Source organism: Danio aesculapii, chromosome 11 (assembly GCF_903798145.1).
Source record: "Danio aesculapii chromosome 11, fDanAes4.1, whole genome shotgun sequence".
NCBI lineage: Eukaryota > Metazoa > Chordata > Actinopteri > Cypriniformes > Danionidae > Danio > Danio aesculapii.
This window is the reverse complement of record NC_079445.1, coordinates 17,595,551-17,618,342: the sequence shown is the minus strand read 5'-3', so window position 1 is coordinate 17,618,342 and position 22,792 is coordinate 17,595,551. Positions and strand designations below refer to the sequence as shown.

Sequence of the window (22,792 nt, the reverse complement as noted above, 5' to 3'; positions counted from 1 at the left end):
TTGCTAAACCAGCGCAACTACCCAGCAAATGTCATCATTTTCGAAAGCCGTGCCTTACGAGACATTGATTTACGACATTGATAGGAACTTTTGTTGTCAAGCTTATGTTTCCTTTTTATGTTAAGTTATTTTCTTTGGAATTTTTTAATACATGTTGTCCCTCATCGACGGTAAAAGAACCAGCCTTTATGCAGGACATAATCACCGAAGAAAAATCAGATGCTCAAGACAAAAACTTTAAAATAATGACATATTAAAAATGCAGCAGATATATGACAGACGGTTACAACAGTGGATCATTAATTAAATCCTTATTTTCCACAGAGCAAAGCATCATCCACCCGCAGTTGTTTAAGGCGGGCACGAACTAAAAATATATACACTTTATATATTTTTCTTTAAAAATGTATCTTTTTGCAACTAATTTTGTTATGTATAATGTGTAACTTAATTCTAATGTACAAGAGGAACGAATAACATCTGAGGTGAAGCACTTTAAAACAAGTCCGCTATAGTATATGCTTTAGCACAAAAACAATCCATTAAAATGTTTTCACTGTTTCATTTTAATTCATTAACAAAGAGCAATTTGAGCAGCATGAGCTGGACAGTCTTCACAAGCTATTCGCAGCACGGATAGTATTCTTATATTACTTTTGAAGAATAAACTCGGTCTGAAGGAGAGCTCAGAAACCAGTTGAGTGAATGGAGAGGCTCCCCACATGTCTCGCGGTGATGCGCGATAAATAAAATGACAGTCTGCATAGGTCTATTCGAGCCAGTCTGTGAGGTAAAATTAAAACACCTGTGGATCTAACCGTCATATGCGCATAACAGGGTTTTTTATGCGTCCTGCAATATGCGATGTCAAGAGGGTGACTCCATAAGGTAAATCGCACACACTTGATTATGTAATGCGTGGACGCGTCTCACAGCGCAAAGCATAACTAAACTTTTAAATGTCCATGCTTAATCAGTCATCGATAAGGTCTATCGATTAAAGTGTTATTGACAATCAATCGATCATCAAGTAATCGTTAGCATCTCTAAATATAATAGCCTATATATATTAAAGAATATTTTACCCTAAATTCACAATACTCACCACTAAAAGGAGATTTCATCCAAACTAAAAATTCTGTGACCATTAACTCACCTTTTACTTGTTCCAAACCTGTTTTATTTTATTTATTTATTTTGATGTTGAACAATAATATCCAATAACTTGTAGGTAATGGGTTTGGTTGTTGAAAACTTGAACAGTAAATGCTGAATTAAGATTGTTCTTTTGCTTATTATTTAATTGTTTATATTGTCAGACAGCTAAAACATTTCATAAAATGTGTTAAATCAGCTGCGCAAAGCACTGAAAAAAGTGCTTGGCGTGCTGAAAATCCTATAAAATAATAGATATAAAGATTTGACATTTATCGTGATAATTATCGATATCAACTGATATGAAAAAAAAACTATCGTGATATTTTTTTTTGCTGTATCGCCCAGCTCTACATCTGTGCTACCGTATAACTAGTTTTCTATTTTTCTTTTTGGTTGAATTTAGGGCTGCACGATATTGTTAAAAATCTAACATTGTAATATATATATATATATATATATTTTTTTTTTATTCTGCGATATATATTGCTATAGGAATGCAATTTTACTAGACTCTGTATTCAGGTATATAGTAATTGCATAATCAAATGTAAAATAATACCTCATAGTCTTTGTTTTATAAACAATTCAATTAAATTAATCAATATTAATTTGTCAAAGTTACAAACAGTACAGTTTCTTATGCCTGAATGGTTTTAAAACCCTCACACAGTGACAGGTCTCAAAAACACTTTCAAAATGGTAAATTATGATCCAGACTCAATATTATACTTGTGATGTGACAGTTACGAATGATCACGTTGCGATTTCGATGCTGAAACGATATATATAGTTGAAAGATTCAATGATGAAAGATTAATCCCACAATGCACAGAACATTTAAGTCACTGTAGCACTTACTTTTTTAGTGAATGTTGTGCTTTACATATGCCATTATAAAGTAAACCTTTATAAAACGTTTTATATTTTTAGCTTATGTATGATGTTGAATGTCTTTTTATTGTTGTAATTTGTTTTTAGAAAAGTGATATCTATTTGATCTGCAATTTTATTTTGCCATAAAATAGCCAAAGAAGATAATATGGTAATAAATTCTCTCTCTCACTCTACATATGGCATTAGAAAGTTTGTTAATGTAGATTTTCTAAAAATAAGATAGTATGAGATCATTTTGAACAAAATCAAGCCAAAATAAACATTTTTGTTTAAATTTTGTCTCAGGAGTTCAAAGCAACTCTCTGAAAAACATTTGCAATCGCTGGTAAACACCAGTGTTGGGGGTAAAGCATTACAAGTAATGCAAGTTCCATACTTTTCTAAGTAATGAGTTAAGTAACGCATTACTTTTAAAAATTAAGTAATAATAGTTGAGTTACATTTTAAAATATATAATGCGAGTTACTTTTTAAATTAGTTAATTCTATTTTTAAAAAATAAGTTGTTGAATACAATGATTGTAGTCAAGTTGAATCTCACACGCGATGAGAGAATGCAGGAACGAACAGAAAAGAAGATGGCCTTAAATTTCTGTGAAGGAAAAATTCTTATTATTTTGAACACTTGGAAGAAAAGGAAAAGAGGATTATCTAAATGAACAGCGATTTTACTTTTTAATAAGACAACAAGTACAAAAGTAGCAAACACATTGCTTTAAACCTTCATTAATCTTATATACGGTAAGCATAGCTCTTGGGTCAGGAAGTTCTCTGAAGATAACAATATCCTTTTTAGTTTAATTTGTTTTTTTTTTTTTTAAGGTAAATGAAGGGTATGCAGTGTGTCGATAATGGCAGAGCTCCTCTATTTAAAAAAATAAACCTCAGCAAGGTAAAAAAAGTAAAACAAAATATCTCAAAAGTAACTTAACATATTACTTATCATAAAAAGTAAGTAAGTCACGCAGCTAGTTACTTTATTTGGGGAGTAACTCAATATTGTAATGCGGTACTTTCTAAAGTAACTTTCCCCAACACTGGTAAACAAAACAAAAAAAGAAGCTTTTTTTACATTTCATTTGTATGACTGATCTATTTTAAACCTACTGGTATCTTTTCCATTGAGTACTTGTGCTTATTAGCTATGTGTTTATTCTTTATATTTTAGAACTTTTTAAAAATATGCTAGTACTTAACCCATAGATACTAGTTCTCCTTTATTAGATACAAATATTCATTCATTTGATAGTACCTATTGAATAGACACTAGTGCTTATTAGAAACTAGTACCTGTTCAGTAGATATTAGTACTAGCACCGTTAAAAAATGATTGCTTTAAATTAAGTTGTATCAGATTAATCTTATTTAAACTTAAATTACTATAAACTGATTTGTATAATTACAAATTATACATGATTAATTTAGTTTAATAAGTTATAATTCACATAAAAACATATGTCGTCATGACTCATTGCCACTTTTTTAGGTACACCTATCCAACTGCTCTTTAACGCAAATTTCTAATCAGCAAATCACATAGCCGTAACTCAATGCATTTAGACATGTAGACAATGGGGAAGAAAGGTGATTTAAGTGATATTGAAAGTGGCATGTTGTTGGTGCTAGACGGGCTGTTCTGAGTATTTAAGAAACTGCTGATCTAATGTAATTTTCACGCACAACCAACTCTAGGGTTTACAGAGAATGGTCTGAAAAAGAAAATATCCAGTGAGCAGCAGTTCTGTGTGCTCAAAGGAGGTCAGAGGAGAATGTCCAGACAGGTTCGAGCTGATAGAAAGGCAACAGTAACTCAAATAACCACTGGTTACAAACGAGGTGTGCAGAAAAGCATCTCTGAATGCACAACATGTCGAACCTTGAGGCAGATGGGCTACAGCAGCAAAAGACCCCCTCGGGTGCAGTTCCTCTCATCTAAGAACAGGAAACTGAGGCTACAATTCGAATAGGCTGACCAAAATTGGACAATAGAAGATTGGAAAAATGTTGCCTGGTCTAATGAGTCTCGATTTCTGCTGCAACATTCAGATGATAGGGTCAGAATTTGGCCTCAACAACATGAACGCAAGGATCCATCCTGCCTTGTATCCATGGTTCAGGTTGGTGGTGGTGGTGTAATGGTGTTGGGGATATTTTCTTGGGACACTTAAGGCCAATTAGTACCAATTGGGCATTGTGTCAATGCCACAGGCTACCCGAGTGTTGTTGCTGACCATGTCCATTTCTTTATGACCACAGTGTACCCATCTTCTGATGGCTACTTCCAGCAGGAAAAGTGCTGTTATAAAGCGTGAATCATCTCAGACTGGTTTTTTGAACATGACAATGAGTTCACTGTACTCAAATGGCCTCCACAGTCACCAGATCCAATAGAGCAACTTTGGTGATACTATCTGTATGATACTATCATGACTGTGTGATACTATCATGTCAATTTTGACCAAAATCTCAGAGAAATATTTCCAGCACCTTGTTAAATCTATACCTCAAAGGATTAAGGCAGTTCTGAAGGCAAAAGTTGGTCCAACCCAGTGCTTGTGAGGTGTACCTAATAAAGTGGCCGGTGAGTGTATACCTTTTTACAGTGTACTACTGCTTATTTTAGTGAAAAACTGATACTTATCATAGGATTCTATCATTTATTTATTAGTTAGATCATTTGACTCATACTCTGCTGTGAGCATAAAGTAGTTTTGATAAGTCATAATATTTACACTCTTGATGCCGTGCTGTTGAAAACAAGCCATCGCTCAGATTTACTCTGTTTGTGGTAAGTTACAGAGTAAACAGAGCTGTGAAGGGTCTCTGATTAAACACTCTGATGCAGTCGCTGATGTGACGGAAAGTGAGTGGCAGCGTGTGTGGTGTGTGTTTGAGAGTGATTGATGGACATGAGACAGCTGGAGGGACAGATGGAGGGAAGGACTGATCAGAGGACTGGCTCCATCTCTCTTTTCTAAACTCCATCACTCTTTCATGGTTGCAAAAAAACAGCCATGGCCTCAAAGACGTCCATATGCATGCGACCTGAAAGATGAAGAAATTGCTTTAAAAGTGCTGTGTGTTCAACAGAAATGGTGTGTGCAGACATTAGGATGAAGAGAGAGAATTCATGATTTGTCTTTTGATTTTAAAGTGTCATGATTCATCTTTAAAGACATGCTGTGTAGATGTTGGACGTTGGGGACAGATGAGACATGTGAAAGAGGGCCTCTTTGGGAAACTGGAGCAGCCACATCTGAGCTCAGGGATGCGTCCACATGCTCCAGAATCAACTTCTAAAGCAGTTTAGCATTTGGAACCATTCATATGCTGTTCTGACATCAGTATTTAGCTGAACTTGATGAGATTTTAGGAGTGCATGGAGATGATTTTAGGCCACAAAATCAAACATAGAGCACATAAATGCACAAAATTTGTTTTTATAATGTCTGAATAGACCACTTAAAAAGGAAAACTAGAGCTAATATTAGTTTGAAGTCAAATGCATTGTAAGTGTTTTTTACAAAACCACAAACCATCATTATACAATAACTTGCCTAATTACTCTAACTTGCCTAGTTTACCCAATTAACCTAGTTAAGCCTTTAAATGTCACTTTAAGCTGTGTAGAAGTGTCTTAAAAAATGTCTTGTAAAATATTATTTACTGTCATCATGGCAAAGATAAAATAAATCAGTTAATAGAAATGAGTTATTAAAACTACTATGATTAGAAATGTGTTGAAAAAAATAGAAATTAAACAGAAATTGGGGGAAAATCGTCTCTCCGTTAAACAGAAACTGGGGGAAAAAATAAACAGGGGGGCTAATAATTCAGGGAGGTTAATAATTCTGACTTCAACTGTATATCTCCTTTGAAATATGGTATAAATGGACTTTCCTCTATGGCTCCAATCTGATTTTTTTTACTTCTATCCCTCTATCTGACTTTCGCACATCACCAGAACCATGTGATTGAAAACCTATATTTTTCCAACAACAAAATTGTGGCTAGTGAAAATGGCGAGTGGCTAGTAATGTTGGAAAACTACTGGTCAAAAAAGTGAATGTCAAACCCTGCTTATGGGACTTTTCAAAAGTTTGAAAAATTGACCTTTATGAACATTTTAATAGCTTAAATTGATATATTTTCTGGGTTGGTGTTGTATATTATGCTGAAAAAACCTGGCAATAAGCTGCCAGTACATTTTCTGATATTTGATGTTATTAGTTAAACAACACGTTATCTCAAACTACTAAACTGTCAATAAAAGTCGCTTTGTTAAACTGTAAAGTTGAATTTTCAACATCAAAAGTTAACAGAGCAGCGATCAAGCTCTCATAATGCAATTCACAACTGTAAATAAACTGAAAATACAGAAACTGATAATGAACAGATATTTATTACAGTGGATCCCATTTGCACTTCTTATTGTTAACTAGCGGCTAGTTTCGATTGGGTGCTAACATGTCTTGATGAGAGCACATGCGTTTTAATATCAGATTTAATCGAGCAGCCGGTGTCTTTCTGTCAATTACCTGATAATCGTACATGACGTGGAGCTGGTGAACATGACAGCGATGAGTCAGGATTGATCAGAGCTCATGAATGTGAGGGTCAGTTGTGTTCATGCATGGCCAATGTGGAGGGGTGCAGCTGTCTCTTTTGTGCATTGATGGCCCGGGCTGATAGTGGCCTCACCAGGTGGCCAGTGGCTGGGAGTGTGTGTAGAAATGTGTGTTTGTGTTGGGGGTGTGGGAGAGTGACAATAAAGGCATGTGACCCTGAGACTGGACTGTGTGTCACTAATGCAATTGCAGATACAGAGGAAGAGTCAGCTGTCATTATGTGCGTCTACACTGACGAAGGTCTATTGAATCATGACATGAGTCAGTGTTACTGTGAACTGAGTCAAATCTGTGTTATTGGATCAGTAACAATGATACTTTTATTTTTATTCAGAGTTTTCAAGGAATACTTGATTCTGACTGCTCAGTCATACATTCTGTCGTAATGTTTTTTTTGTTTGTTTGTTTTTTTCAGGCAACATGATTTAATTGCAATAATTTTTTATCGGTTTACCAAATTATTTACATTCGTATAATAATAATAATAATAATAATAATTGTATTTATTTTAATAATGGTTATTGGGGTTGTTCTTTCATGTATAGAATAAACATTTATGTCTGGCTTATTAATATATTACACTGAACAAAAAATTATTCAAAGATCATTACTTGGATTTACTCAATTTTTTACGTTAAGTGGTTGTAAATTTGTTTGGGCTGAATTTAAACAAACAAATTAAGTTGAACATTATTAAACTTAATTTGTTTGTTTAAATTCAACACAAATAAATAGTTTGCAACAGTTTTGCATGCAACACTTTTTTCAGTGTAGAGCAATTGCAGCGTTAAGAATGTGACATTTTAAGTAAAATCTCAAACATAAATTCACAGAGAAAGTATATGTTAACATTATATTGAAACATCTGTTGTTTATATTTTCCAAAACAATGAAACACAGAGTTATGGGAGCAGAAAAATATCAATCTGTAAACATTTTTATATATTTAATGTGGTAATAAAGTTTGCACTGCGCACTTGCGCTTTTTAAACTATTTTTGGTGCGTTTATCTTGTCAATATTATAATTCAGAATGTCATGATTCGCACTCTTTAAATAATTACTTTGTATAATCTCTAATTTACATTCTGAATGTGAAATAAAAACTATACAAAGTAATTATTTAATGAGTGTGAATCATGACCTTCTGAATAATATTTTTAATGAGGAAAATAAACATGCGTTATGGATGTGACAAAAAGAGTTTACAGTGTACAATGTATTTTGTAGAAATTCTGTGAATTAAACTGCACAACCCAAAAGAAATAATGCTGATCAAAAGGATAAAAGTTGGTATATGACAAAAACAATTGATTTTATGTTATTTGACATTTTTTGCATTTATGAGGAAAAAGCTCTGTTATGGATGTGACAGATGTGAAATTGGCACTTGTGTAATCTTGGTAAATCAAATATAATTGTTTGAAAACATTAACAGAAGCATTTTTGAGTATTTCTAAAGTACTGTAAAATTCTTGGTTGCACAAAAAACAGGAACGGTTTTGCTATTTTGGCGAGATTTTTAATTTTTTTCATGGCAAGGTTGACATTTGCATGAAATTGCTCATTACTTATTTATTTTTTTTATTATTTATATTATTTTTGTTGGTTAGTCAATTATTATACTCATATTTCTAAATGTATAATAATACAATTATGGGCAGCCATTATTATGATTAATGTTACAGTGTCTTTAATAGACATGTATCTAATACAGTAATGTCTAGCCAATTATTACTATTAATAATCATTGTTATGTTTACACATTTTTTTCAATTAATCTTTAAACATAATTATTTTTTATTTTAGTGTACATTTTTAAAATAATAATAATAATAATTCATTTTCTTTTCGACTTAGTCGCTTTATTAATCAAGGGTCACCACAGTGGAATGAACCGCCACCTTATCCAGCATATGTTTTTTTTTTACATGGCGGATTGGTTGTTTCTTCTCAAAAAAGCTGACAAATATGCCTTTCATTGAGACAGATGGACCTAAAATAAACTGCCACTAATGCAAAATGTCCTTGTGTGAGCTATGAATCCAGATGTCCGGTGCACATTTCATTCTGCTGCTTTATCTCAGAGAGCATTCGTCTGAAGGAACTGCTGTTTCCTCCCTTCTGTTTATCTTATTTTTCCTCCAAACCTCAGCTCTAGCAGCTACAAACAGGTGCATATGAAGTGCTTCTGCGGCCTTGCGTATACATTTCATTCCTGTGATATCTGTCCTGTGATGTAATAGTGAGGAACAAAAGGCTGTGCCCTTTGTCTATTTCCCTCATTTCGCGCTCCAGCTTTTCCCATCGCCGACACTGTCAACACAACAGATGCAGCTGAAACGGCGCTCCCTCCCTCAGTGTTTCCACATTTCCTTCTCAGTCCCTCAGTTCTCGTCTTCATCCATCAGTCTGTTTAAGCCTCCCTGTGGTTAGCCAGCCCCTGCTTGCCCTCTCTCTCGCTCCCCTCCTCTTTCCTGCATCCCCACACCCCCCTCCACACCCCCTCTTCGGCTCTCTCGCTCCCTCCATCCCTCCATTTGTTTTTCTGCTCGGTAGCAGACAGCAGGATTGCAGCTGAAGACAGGTTGCCGCTGCGATCTCTTGCCAGAAAGAAAGAAAGGATTACCGTCCGGAGGCTGCAGCACCGCAGCGAGGCAAGTCCGTCTTATTCTTTTTTGTGCACGCTCTCGGCCTCGTTTCGTGCCATCTCCGAGATGCGTGCAATGGATTAGAGGGTTTGTGGGTGATGTATGGGCTTAGTGCGTGCCTCATATATAGGCTAAAGGGTTGGATTGGGGGTGGGGTTGTTGTGGGGGTGGGGTCGGGGTTGTAGTGGGGTTGAGTCAGGGGAAAGAATATGAAAAAAAAAAGAGCGAAAGATCGAACCCTTTAGTCACATCTCATTCACAGGGACAGATGGCTCCTAGCTGAGGAACTTTCTCATCAATATGATTTATTTTCAAGCCATTGTCTGGAGTCCCTTTGGGGCACGGTCCTCATTTTTCCTCCGCAAGCTTGTGTATGCATGCATATATATGTGTGTGTGATGGAATGATGATGTGGCAGAGGGAGTACGGTGCACCGAAGGGCCATCACCCTTGATGTAATGAGCAATGATCAACTCGCCACCTGAACAAAAGCGCTCAGCGTCGAGGCAGAGCAGCGAAATTCAATTTGTCACTGCCCTTCGCACCACCGAGCGCGCTGTGGATCCCTCATATGCTGCCTCAGACAGGTTACTGCCCAGTCATATGCTGTCTTCTTATGTTAGGCATCACAAACATTGTTGCTAGGTAGATCTCTGCATCTGAGAGAGCGTATTCATTTAATCTGTGACTTGCAACTGACTTTGTTTTAGGAGAAAGCAGATGTTTTCTAATCCTGTGTAAGAGTAAAGAAACGCTTGGATCATTTGTTTTAGTTATTTCGTGAACAGGGCATTGACAGACATATATGTCTGTGGTAGCTAGCTAATTAGCATTTAGCATGTGTGCTAGTCTGTCTGCCAACAAGCAGCGCTCATCAACCACAGGCTTGGAGACCGGGTAGATCTGAAGAGCAGCCTGGTCGCAAGTCAGCTACGATTAGCAGACAGAAAAGAGATAATACCTGCAGGGAGCCGAGGGCTTTCAGTTGGGAGGGCGAACATTCAGGGTGAGTTTAAGCATTGACAGTTTGTGTCTGGATTTTTGTGCAGGGTGCATTGTTTAGTCCGAAAGGCATTCATTTCGGTTATTTGGAAGTCTGGTGCTCTGTGTTTGGGTTTGTCTTGTGTTTCCAGGCTCCATTTTGATATGTCAGCTCAAGCTTGATATCACTGAGCAAGCATATGTGGGCGGCATACTGAGAAATTTCAACGAAAATCTGGGCATGTTCAGAATCTGAATCCCATTCCATGTTTTTTTTGGCTAACACCTTGTTCAGCGTAGACGAGTCTTGCGATTTGGCTGTTCTTGGCCTGAAATGCCCATTTGCTCACAGCACTTGACATTCTGTATTTGAAAGCATTTTGTGAATTCATTTGCAAGTCAAAAGCGCCCTCAGAATGTGTTGATCACCGTGAGAGTGGACAAACTAGAGACCAGCATCAGGCCTGTCCAGGGGGCACTACTTTGGATGGGTGGATTTAAAAAGAGCTTGGTGGAACAAAAGGAGAAGAATGCCTCTTCAGATAACCACTCCATTCATGTGCTCCTCTAGAACAAGAAAGACCAGGACTGGGGAATCTGCAGCAATTTGCCCATTTTTTTTAGATGTCCTTTAGTATTAAAGACTGGAATTACTACAAATTACTATAGTATCTTCAGCCTAGTACTCAGTTGCCTCTGTCCACATGGAATGGCATCTACACTCATTCCATCTTTAACACAATCATTATGAACTGATCACATGAACTTTGCATCTGTAATTGCATGTTAAAATCACATTAAATATGTGGAAACAAAGTTCTAGAGCAAAGATGCCCAAACTAGGGCCCATTAGCCAAAGTATGGCCCAGGGAACCTTTGAATTGGCCCGCCATCCCATCTGAGAATGGTTTAGAGATTATCATTTCAAATTTTATGTAACCTTTTATTTGTTTGTTTTATTGTTAAGCTACAAAAAAAATCTATCTGAAAATAAATTTTTCAATTTAAATAGTGTAAATGAATCAGATTTAGTTTAAAATGTACATATAACGCATAGAGTACAATGCAGAGATTTTGAGCAAATCAAGGCAGCTTCTGCTTGACTAGTGTATTTAGCATTGAACTCCACTGTGTTATAAATGTAATTTTTTATGGTTTTAACCGCAATATGTTATAATTAAAGTTATACTGCATTAGTTAATACGATTCAAAGTGATGTTTTCTATTTATTTTTTTTAATGTTATGAAAGAATTAGGAAATTACCCATGGCAACTTTAATGTAAAATAGTTTGGTGTATTTATCTTTGGCCAATGGCTAATAATGATATTTGGCTTTTTCATACGAAAAATTTTGGGCACCCATGTTCTAGAGCATTTTTTTAAACCAATGTGACTACGTTTCCACTTTTTATCCACATTTGTTTGTATGGAGTCATATGAGTTTCACATAAAAATATTTCAAAGTCACATATTTGTTTCCCACGTGTGTCATATATTTCATATTTGATTTTAACGCATGAATACAAATATAAAGTTCATGTGGTGACAAAATAGCTCTCCCCCTAAAATAAAGTCATTTTCATTCATTCTTAACATTTACGTCCTTAAGTAGAACACAAAATGACCATTTGAAGAATGTTGTCCATATAGTAAAATACTCAAAGAAGTCCAAAACAAACTCTGACTTCCATTGGTTTTCAAAACATTTTTATTATGTTCCAAAAAGAAAGAAAGAGATTAGAATGACATGAGGATAAATAAATGACTGAACGTTCATTTTTAGGTGAACCATCCCTGGACATTTGACTGGAAAAGCACTCAAGGTTCAATCTTTAGAGGACCAAAGACCATATACAGTGCACATACTTTACCTGCATCAGATTTTTTAACTACACATACAATGTATTTGCAGCTTGCACAAGTGCTTTGAATTATTCATGCACTACTCAGTTTGTCCATAGGTGTCAATACTGAATTTGACTGATGTTTAATTGTCAGAAAAGAAATAGAGGAGACAGAACAAGAACAACACACTACTGAAGATGGCAAAAACAATTGAGGCCCTATTGAAAGCATTAAAAGGTATTCACAATGGTATTGTAAATAAAATATTCTCATCAATCATAATTTCTGTAGAGAGAAAGCATTAACATGGACACTGAATATTTGTAGTGTGCAGGTGCCTACTACGTGAGATCGAATGGAGCACATGAAAAGTGTTTGAAACATGTGACACATGGTTTAGGAACATTTCATGTTGAAAACATGTGATCAAGTGAAACCGGTTTCACATGAAAATGTTCCAAAGCCATGGCTCACAAATGTGTATCGAGTGTTTCACGTGTTCCACATGCATTTCATAAGCAATTCTAACATGTGATTGCACGTGAGAAGCTCAATGAGGTTTTTCTATAAAAGGCCTTTGTGCATGCACAGAATCAAATGGTGTATACTATATACATGTTTGCCTTTAAATAGTTGTACATTAAAAATAAAAGTATTCTTCATGTCTAAGGCCTTCACCTTCGGTTTTTACATAATGAAATGATCCTGCTGTTCGTCTTGAGTTGAAAGTTTGATGTTATGTAAAAGGTGAGCTTTAAACCCAAATCACAGCTCCACAGGGCTAAGAAGATGATTCATGCTGAGCTCCACCCAGAAATAGAAGCTCGTACTCAGGCTCAACGACACACTGTTTCAGTCATTACCTCTGGCCTATTTCCTCAAGGTTTCATCTGGAGACGCGTGTTTGTCGTTTTGCCATCGTAATCATTTAGCTCTGAGGGTTAAGAAAGAAACTGAGAGTTTGAGAGATTTGCTTGAGAAATATAGGACTTGTTTGATGGATGAGGGAAGTAATTTCGTTGAGTGGCTATTAGTGGTCAAAAGGCCGTTCAAAAGCAAATTCTTTTGATTTAATTTAATTTCAAGTTCACACGCACATTTGAAGATCAGCTGAAAGATGGAGAGTAATATGTGAGTTTTAGTCTGATGAGATTAATATGTCAAAAACATTCAACAAAATAAACAAAAGTTCACCTCAAATTTCAGTTTGTCATTGTCATGCTCTCCCACGATTAAAATTTCCATCCAATTCATCTTTTTTACGCTGTGGATTGTGTCAATGCAGCTTATTATAGATAGGAGAGAAAATAAAGATAAAGAGGATTAAAAAACATAACATTATTTCAAATATAAGGAACATTTCTTGACATTCCAATCATGTACAAGGATGTATGTAACATAAGGGGCCGATCACACAGAACTTGCTTTTCTGTTCTAAAAACGCGAGGCACACCACACTGCCTTTTTTTGCTTACAAGTGATGCGCTTTTTATGTCCCTAGGCAACAACTGAATCAGCTGGGTATTGTGCGAGAGTGTTGCTGTTGATATTGGGATAAATTTTATATTTAATGATATTGTGAATTTCTACATTTGTGAGTTTTACAGCTCCAAATAACTCAAAACAGCAACCACAAGTCTCTCCTCCATCTTCAAAAGTCTACATAGTTGTCTTGACAACAAAAACACTGCAGTCACCTCAACAGAAACCCTGCCTCTGCTTTCATTTGATTGGAGAATGAAACAGACGTGACTAACGTAGCTTGCTTTTTTTTTTTGCTCAAAGTTTTGAGCTCAAAGATTTTCAACTGCAAGGCGCACAGGCTGCACAAACAACGCACAAAAAAAAAACTAAGAATTGATGATAAAATATGCATTTTAGTCCAAACAATCAAAAAACAAATGATCAAGCAAGTAAACAAACAAACAAAAACATGATTTATTGTTTGTTTTTTCATATAAGCTGCTATTTAGACATCTCTTGAGTGTGTTTGTCTGCACAGTGAAAGCCACTTAGTGTTGTGTCAGACTCTAAAGGCTGATTTATACTTCATAACCCTCGTCGTGGCTGACGCTGATGCCGACGCACACCTCTCAAAAAATGTAACTACAAGTCGCAACGACATGTAGCACAAGCTCTGTGATTGGTAGCTTATGACGATTGTGTGGACGGTGGTGAGAACCACGAGCCTGATGGAGCGAGTGTTTACAAGTGTCGAGTCCTTAAAGGAGCTCCAGATAGAAACTTTTGATTTGTGTTTACCTTATGATTAAAGTTGTTGCACGTCTGCCGGTTCCCACCTCAAAATGAGTAAGTTTTAGCTACTTGTACATTAGGTAGCATTCATTCATTCATTCATCTATTCATTTTCTCTTCGGCTTAGTCCCTTTATTAATCCGTGGTCGCCACAGCGGAATGAACTGCCAACTTATCCAGCACATGTTTTACGCAGCGGATGCCCTTCCAGACGAAACCCATCACTGAGAAACACCCATACACACTCATTCACACACATACACTATGGACAATTTTAGCTTACCCAATTCTCCTATACCACATGTCTTTGGACTTGTGGGGGAAACTGGAGCACCCGGACGAAACCCACGCGAACATGGGGAGAACAAGCAAACTCCACAAAGAAACGCCGTCTGACCCAGCCAAGGGTCAAACCAGCGACCATCTTCCTGTGAGGCGAACGTGCTACGCGCTGCGCCACCGTGTCGCCCAGGTAGCATTCACAAAAAACTAAACATCAGCGAAGAAACTCGACACAGAGTATGATAAAAACCTACTGCCAGCTAGCATTTCGAAAGAATTATTGCAGAGCAACACAAACAGCATGCAGAAGTATAAATGCACAGCTACACACAAGGTAGGCACCGTAGGTCACGCCGATCGCTCGACGCAGAAATATAAATAATTGTTCAGATTGGACATGTGTTATCACAAAATGTGTTGTTGGATGTTTCCCCGCCCACACGGCCATAATGACATCATCATAAGAGAAGTTTTGGTGGTCATAAGATTTCACATTTCGAAAACATTTTCCCTTTTCCTTTTTTGAATACATTAAACAGATGCATCCCCAGCAGTAACATTTATTTATAAAGGATAAATCAGGAATATACTTGTAAACATAAATCATTCCTTTAAACTAAAGAAAGCCTCCTCGTCACTGAACAATTCTTTATTGTTTGTTATGGCTAAATAAAATGAGGGAAATGACTCTGGCCAAAATGTGTTCGCCCTCTCCATCAACCCCCCTCAAGTGCCAAATGCCCCTGTGCTCTGCTTGAGTTAAACAATAGTATTGTATTCATGCACATGGCTGGCCTGACCAGCCCGAATTTTATCTGCTAAATCTCATTCAGCCTCTAATCCCCATCCTAGCCCACCATTTGATTGCCTTAGTCACGTCGTATTTGTGTACGTACTTGCAAGAGAGAGAGTTGTGCAAACGTCTTGTTTGCAGGGGGAACCATGTGTGTATCTGTCTGCAAGTGTGTGTTGGAGAAGGAGGAGGGGGTATGTGGTGAAGAGAGAGAGAGAGAGGTGGGCGGGCGGTGGTGGATGAGTGTGAGCCTGAAGACGTTTAGCTCAGATGGTGTTTGCTGTGCGAGCCCCTCACATTGGCTGAGCTTCAACGCTGGGCTGGACGACTGCTTTACAGAGAAAGAGATCGAGAGGAAGAGGAGGAGGAGAGACGGCAGACTGGGCTAGCTGAGATACAAGCGTCTGATGCTCACCGGAACAGGATTCTGGGATTTTTTTTCTGCTCATTTCCATTGGATTCTGCTCTTGTTGTGCAAGACCTTGTTGTGGATTGCTTTCATTAGAGGTGTTGGCTCAGAGGTTCTCCGCTAAGGTAATTTGGCGTTTTATTTACCTCAAATATCACCTGGACTTGGTCTTCCGGGGTCTGTTGAAGGAGGGGGGATGCAAAAAGAGTGACAGAAAGCTGTATATGTGCTGAATATGTGACCATCTTGACGAATGTCAGGATGTGATTTGTTGAGGATGGTAAAATGGTGCACCGGAGATGCTGCTGGAGCTCGAGCGTACGTGTTTGTCTGCTTGAGCGAGTGGAGGTTGAATTAAGCTGTGGTCACTTGACGTGCTGGAGGCCATTATGTTTGGAGTTCAGCAGTGTGGCAGCCGTCTCTCTCCCAGCCCCCCTCACACCAGGCTCATGTCTGTCTCTCCGCTGCAGCCACTGTCTCCAGCCGCATCTCTGTCTGTGCTCGCTTTTTCACGGAAGCTCTGAAGAGATGCTCATTTGGAACGATATTTTGTGTCTTGTTGGCATGTCTAGGTTAAAAACTCATTCTTTGGCTCTGGAATGACAGGTCTTACGGCTCTTGTGTTGATCTGGATGATTTGAAGATGGTGATTTGAACCGAGTAAACCCAAACCCTGGAACAGGCCCGTTTATATTGCATGGTATTTCTTGTATAAGCTCAGTTTTTTGGTCAGTCTGTCAGAACAAATCTTCTCAGCTCATCAGTGCATTGATCGATATTTTCGGCAGGGCATTATATGGCATGTCTTGATGCATTGATTGGTTGTTTCGGCGCAGGCATTGCTGGACTGATTTGATGGAGTTTGTGAATGCTAATGCTGTGGATCCCCAACTGGAGGTCTTTTTGGGGGGGATATGCTTCCAGAAAGCAACTCCATTTTGCTAATGGGAATATGTGGGGTGGAAATCGCTAGAATCGGGGATCTGTGTTGTGGATTAACCCTTTGCTGGGACAGATGGTTCTCTCTCCCACTGAGCCGGAAGGGCTGGCTGTCAACATCAACATGGGCGCACATCCCCGAACATTTCCTGATCATGAGTCTTGCCTTTCCTAGCATCTCCTGCTTCCAGATCCCCCAAAATTGGGAACACGAGATGCCAAGTTTGCCTCTTTCTCTGTCTTAAAGCTTCTGCTCTTCCTAGTATAGATCATCATGGCTCAAAATTGTTTACAGACATACTGGCTAAACTTACTGAAAATAATTCACTTTGCTTTTGTAGGGAGGTTGCGTGTGTATCATGTCAAATGATGTATCTTTGTTCAAGAAAATACATGTTTGTTTGTGTGTGTGTGTAGCATCTTAGCATTAATGGCTAATGAGTAATACAAAATAAGTACAGTGATATGCAAAAGATTATATGTATAATATATGTCTATTTACACGTAAACTGTAATAAAGTATAATAAATGGCAGATTTTTATTATTTATATTAGTGTTGTTGTATTGTTTTTAATCGTGCTTGATTTGATATAAAGTGTTACTAAATAATAATAATAATAATAATAGCAAATTGTATGTATGTATGGGGGCGACGCAGTGGCGCAGTAGGTAGTGCTGTCGCCTCACAGCAAGAAGGTCGCTGGTTTGAGCCTCGGCTGGGTCAGTTGGCGTTTCTGTGTGGAGTTTGCATGTTCTCCTTGCATTCGCGTGGGTTTCCTCCGGTTGCTCCAGGTGAATTAGGCTAAATTGTCCGTACTGTATGAGTGTGAATGAGTGTGTATGGATGTTTCCCAGAGATGGGTTAAGGCTGGAAGGGCATCCGCTGCGTAAAACATGTGCTGGATAAGTTGGCGGTTCATTCCGCTGTAGCGACCCTGGATTAATAAAGGGACTAAGCCGAACAGAAAATGAATGAATGTATGTATGGATATTAAATCTCAGCATTCTACATAACTCCATGCAGCAAATAGTGTATGTATGTGCTTGTATTATTAAACAATGTTAACGTTAATTAGGCAGTATTAATTCATAATTACAACTATTCTCTATTTTGAAATATATTTTAATAAATACAGTATTTTCTTTCTAATAATGACTATTACTCTTTGGTGCTGCAATAATAAAGTCTTATTATAGTCCCTATCGTATAGTTCCTTTTGTGCCTCTCATTGATTTCCTCTTTGATAAGCTTTTTAACAAAGCTTTAGTTATGTTTCGTTTGTGCAGACATGCTAATTATCCAACGCACATTTTGTGTTTGAGTAATATGAACTGTTATGCAAACTATTGTGCCATTCAGTGTGTTTTGATAAATCTGTAGTGATCTGTCAACACTTTGCGGGCATCAGTCACACAGAAGAGAAGGTAGGGGCTCTCGAACGCCTCTGCTGTGACAGAACTGTCAATATCTTATATCCCTTTGAACTCTACTGACGTCGCCTGCAGCCTGGACATGCCTTTTATTGCTGCTTTGCCTTTTGATTAATGCTTTTGACAAAGTATACTGTAGGTGCTTTCAGCTTTTTGTACTTTAAAAAAGTGCCTTCTAATCCACGTCACTCAGGATTGGCAACAGATGTAGGAACAGTGTAAGAACGGGCTTGTCAAAAGTTTTCGTTTGGGAGATCAAGCTTATTTGCTTGTTTAGGCTAATTCACAGAGCTTTTTATTTGACTATTTTTGCAGAGAAACTCTCTCCGCAAGGTATTCGTGGCTCTGCTCATAGTTTCAATCACAGTGGAAACTGTGGCCTTGCAAAAATGCATCATGTAAACACGGTTTATGTGATGTGAATCCACACTTCATTCCAGTGTGTGGAAAAGGAGGTCTATTATTTCAGTTTATAATCAGTTAAGCTAGAATGAGTTGCATGCTATTCGTAGGGTTTCTTTCATTTTTCTTCTAAGCTTCTGTGTTACACATACAGCGTTTGTAGTCACACTGTAAAATGATATTATTTTGTTTTAATGTTAATCAGTTAATCAGGTTTCAACACATTTCTTAGTTATAAGTTTAACTTAATACTTTTAGTCAGTTTGACTGATTGAGTTGAGATGATTAGAAAAGTTGATTTGATTACAAAAAAATACACTGATAGAGGACATTATTAATTATTTTTTGTCTTTTAAATTGCTCAGGATTGATTTTCAGTTTTTAATCTGATGATTTGTGAAAATATAGATATATCTGTGTTTATTAAGAAAGATATGAATTGCTCTGATGGTAGGTTGTATTTTGATATATATATATATAACATTGCAGCTTATCTTGAACCCTTTCACCTGGCCTGGTGTCTTAAAAAAAGTTGCTCTCCCAAAAAGAGTCCCTCCTGTAGGAAACTGTTGAAATCACTGAAGATACAGGTTTAACCAGATGTAAATGACTGCTTTTTTCCCATCTGACAGCAGTCACATGATCTGAGATAGATGTTTATACTACATAATGATGATGATAATACTATATGTTTTGTAATGAATAATAATTTCCAAGCAAAACGATTTGGGTCAACTATGAAACTTCTGCCTTTTGATCAACAAAAGTGATTGTAGAAAGCATGTCAAATGCACATGTCCACTTTAAAGAAATAGAAAGACTAAAACAGCACACTGATTCTGATTTTAAAAATACTGACAAATGGGTAAAAAGTGGTTTAATGGATGGTGGAATGTCTAATAATATACTCTAAATATGGCTGTGTATAAACTAATGTTATGCTAAATTACAATTTGATGGGACTCTTCTGTAAATCACAGTGGAAATTTGTGAAAATACAGTAAAATACAAGTAAATAAAGCCCATTCTCATAATGTCAGGAATTGATAGAGACTTCATTTGATTTTTTTAAATTTTGATTTGATTTATTTATTTTCGAACAAAATAGCATACATAAAATATCATTAACAAAAGAATACATCTCAACATGGTCGAAAATAGAGTGGGATGAAGCACAAGCTTATTATTTTCCCACCCCATTACCACATACATCATTCGTCTATTACTTAAACTTATTTCTTTTTTTACTTATCTCTTCTTTTTACATGAACATATTTTATCCTTTTGGCATATTTGACAAATTATATGTTTGGTTCCATTTGTACCTTTATATTTTGTAACATAAACTTAGAGAAAAAAACAAAAAAACATAGTACTGCAAATAGCCATTAATTAAAATTTTATCATACCTTTCTCTTTTTATACCTTTTCGAACACCTTCATCATTATATTCCTTTAATAAAATATATTTATACAACTTTTTAAATTGATTAATATCCTGACATTGTTTGAGAGTCAGATCTAGACTGTTCCATAGTTTTACACCACAGACAGACATACACAAACTTTTTAAAGTTGTTCTTGTTTTCAACTTGTTTTCAAATTTAGTTCTTCTCTCAGATTATATCCACCTTGTCGTTCTTCGAAAAACGTTTGTATGCCTTTTGGAAGTAGTTTATTCCTAGTTTTAAATATAAATTGTGCTGATTTAAATTTAACCAAATCATTGAACTGAAGTATCTTTAATTTAAAAAATAAAGGATTTGTATGCTCCAAATACCCCACATTTTCTATGAGTCTAATTACTTTTTTCTGAATTGTACATACGGATCGTAAGTTAGATTTATATGTATTTCCCCCATATTTCAACACAATAACTCATATATGGCAACATAAGTGTGTTATATAATATATACAGGATAAATCTTGCTTTATACACTATTGCTACAGTTTTGACTAATTTTGATATCACATTATTTATTTGCGGAACAACATCAAGAAACTTAATTGCATATACTCTTTCTATAACTTCATTATCAATATGTAAATCTATATTATAACTGCTTTTTAAACAATTTGCAAATTGTTAAAACGAATCCTAAATGTTGGAAATGCAAGGAGACATTCTTATTCTAGTGTATTTACAGACACTCACATTTGTGACCTTGAACCACAAAGCCTTTTGTTTCACAGGTATATTTTAGGCAAAATTAATATTTTTTTATGCAAAAATCAGTAGAATATTAAGTAAAGATAATTTTCCATGAACATACATAGTAAATTTCCAACTGTAAATTATATAATAACTAAATTTACTATTTGTATTAGTTAAATGCATTGCGAACCTCATATAGACAACTTTAACGTTTTTTTTTTTTTTTTTTTTTTTTTATTGTTATGATTTATTTTTATCCTAGTCCAGATTAGGCATGGGATGATAACCGTTTTCAAGGTATACCTCAATTTGGAAAAGTCAAGGTTTTAAATCCACCAAAATTTTCTGCAGTATCGTTCCTCCAGTATATGTACGATTTTTTATTAACGTTTATTTATTTTTGTTTTTTAGGGCAACAGTATCTCCAGCAGATAAAGATATCCAAAGATGTTGTTTTAAATTGTAAAGAAATCTGTGTTTTTAAAACTAATGAAGACAGCAGAAGTCAATGATTCATTTGAATTATTCACCCTGACATGTTTACTGATCCAAGATATTTTAAATGTTTCTCAACATAAAATATATTGTGTTCGAAGGGGGAAAAAAAAGTTTATTTTTTTACCCAGACATTTAAAAAGAACATATTTTAGAGCAGTAATCACAATATCGTGAAACCATGATATTTTTATTCAAGCTTATCACACTGTCAGAATCTTATATCGGCCCATGCCTATACTCCAGATTTTCAAATAGTTGTATCTCAGCTTAATATTGACCTATCCTAACACAGTATACATTGTTTGTTGACACGATTTATTCAGCTTTCAGATAAAGTTTTGTAACCAAGTGTCACATTTGAGTGTATTTACATAACTGAGTGATTTGTGTCATTTTGAGAACATATAATCCATATTTAATGGATGTTAGTATCAGTTATTTGATAAGAGAAGTTTTATAGTAAATTTCGTGTCTGCTAATAGAGTAACTTTTATCCGTGCGCTCATATGTGATTTATGCAATGTTTAAGATGGTCTCAAAGCAAACAAGCACTTAAAAGTGAGTTTTGCCACTTATTTGGTTTGTTTCATCATTTCCCCACTCATGTCAGTGCCTTTTTTGATTTATGGATTACAGAGAAGCACATGCAGGAAAAAAGAGAGATGATGAGAGCACGAAAAGAAGGAAGAAGGAGAAAAGGAGCGAGAGAGAGCAGCCTGTATTACTCACTGGGTCAGGCTCATGAAAAATTTAATCAAGCCATGCAGATAACAGCTTCAGCTCAGAACAAACACATCTCAGCATACAAGAGCTTTTTTCAATTAGTTTTTATGTATTTAACTGGGAGGGCATCAGAAATTGCTTCTGCTAAAAGAGCGCCCGAGATTTAGCATCTCCAACTAACCCAGTTTGCATTGTAGAAACATTGTAATCGTGCTTTATTTCAAGCCCGAAACCACAGGGCCTTTAATAACTTTGGAAGAGCGCAAACATCCGATTGCTGGTATAGTAAGAGTCTTGACTATTATTAGAATGATGATGATAATGAGTCGTTTCCAAATGCGCTAACAACAGCCTACGCTACACCGCTAACTGAATCACGGCGGTGAGGCTCAGAGTCACTTAAAGCTTTGCGTCTGATTGATTGCCTCTCCAGTTACTGCAGTATTGCTCTCCAGGAATGCAATACCTCCCTTTAAATGCCTCGATTCTACTTCTAACCGGACAACATGTTGCCATGTCCGATTTCACAATGCCTGGTAACATTTGTGTTGTTGTGTCTGTGAGAGGTGAAGATGACCTAGTGCTCAACAAAACAAAGGAGCTACGAAACGTCTTTGTGTCTGGATTGGGAAGGGAGAATTACTTTTGTAGATGAATGGAGCCTCTGGATAGTTTAACAGTTAATCTTGACATGTTTTTGGAGTTCTTTTAATTGGTGCGGGATTAGTCTTTGTCGGCCATTAGAAT

General features: G+C 36.4%; 1 protein-coding gene across 1 annotated transcript in view; it reads left to right on the top strand.

Moving 5' to 3' along the window:
* The window catches only part of magi1b (membrane associated guanylate kinase, WW and PDZ domain containing 1b), a 205,008-nt gene that overhangs the window by 90,386 nt on the left and 91,830 nt on the right, over positions 1-22,792 (top strand).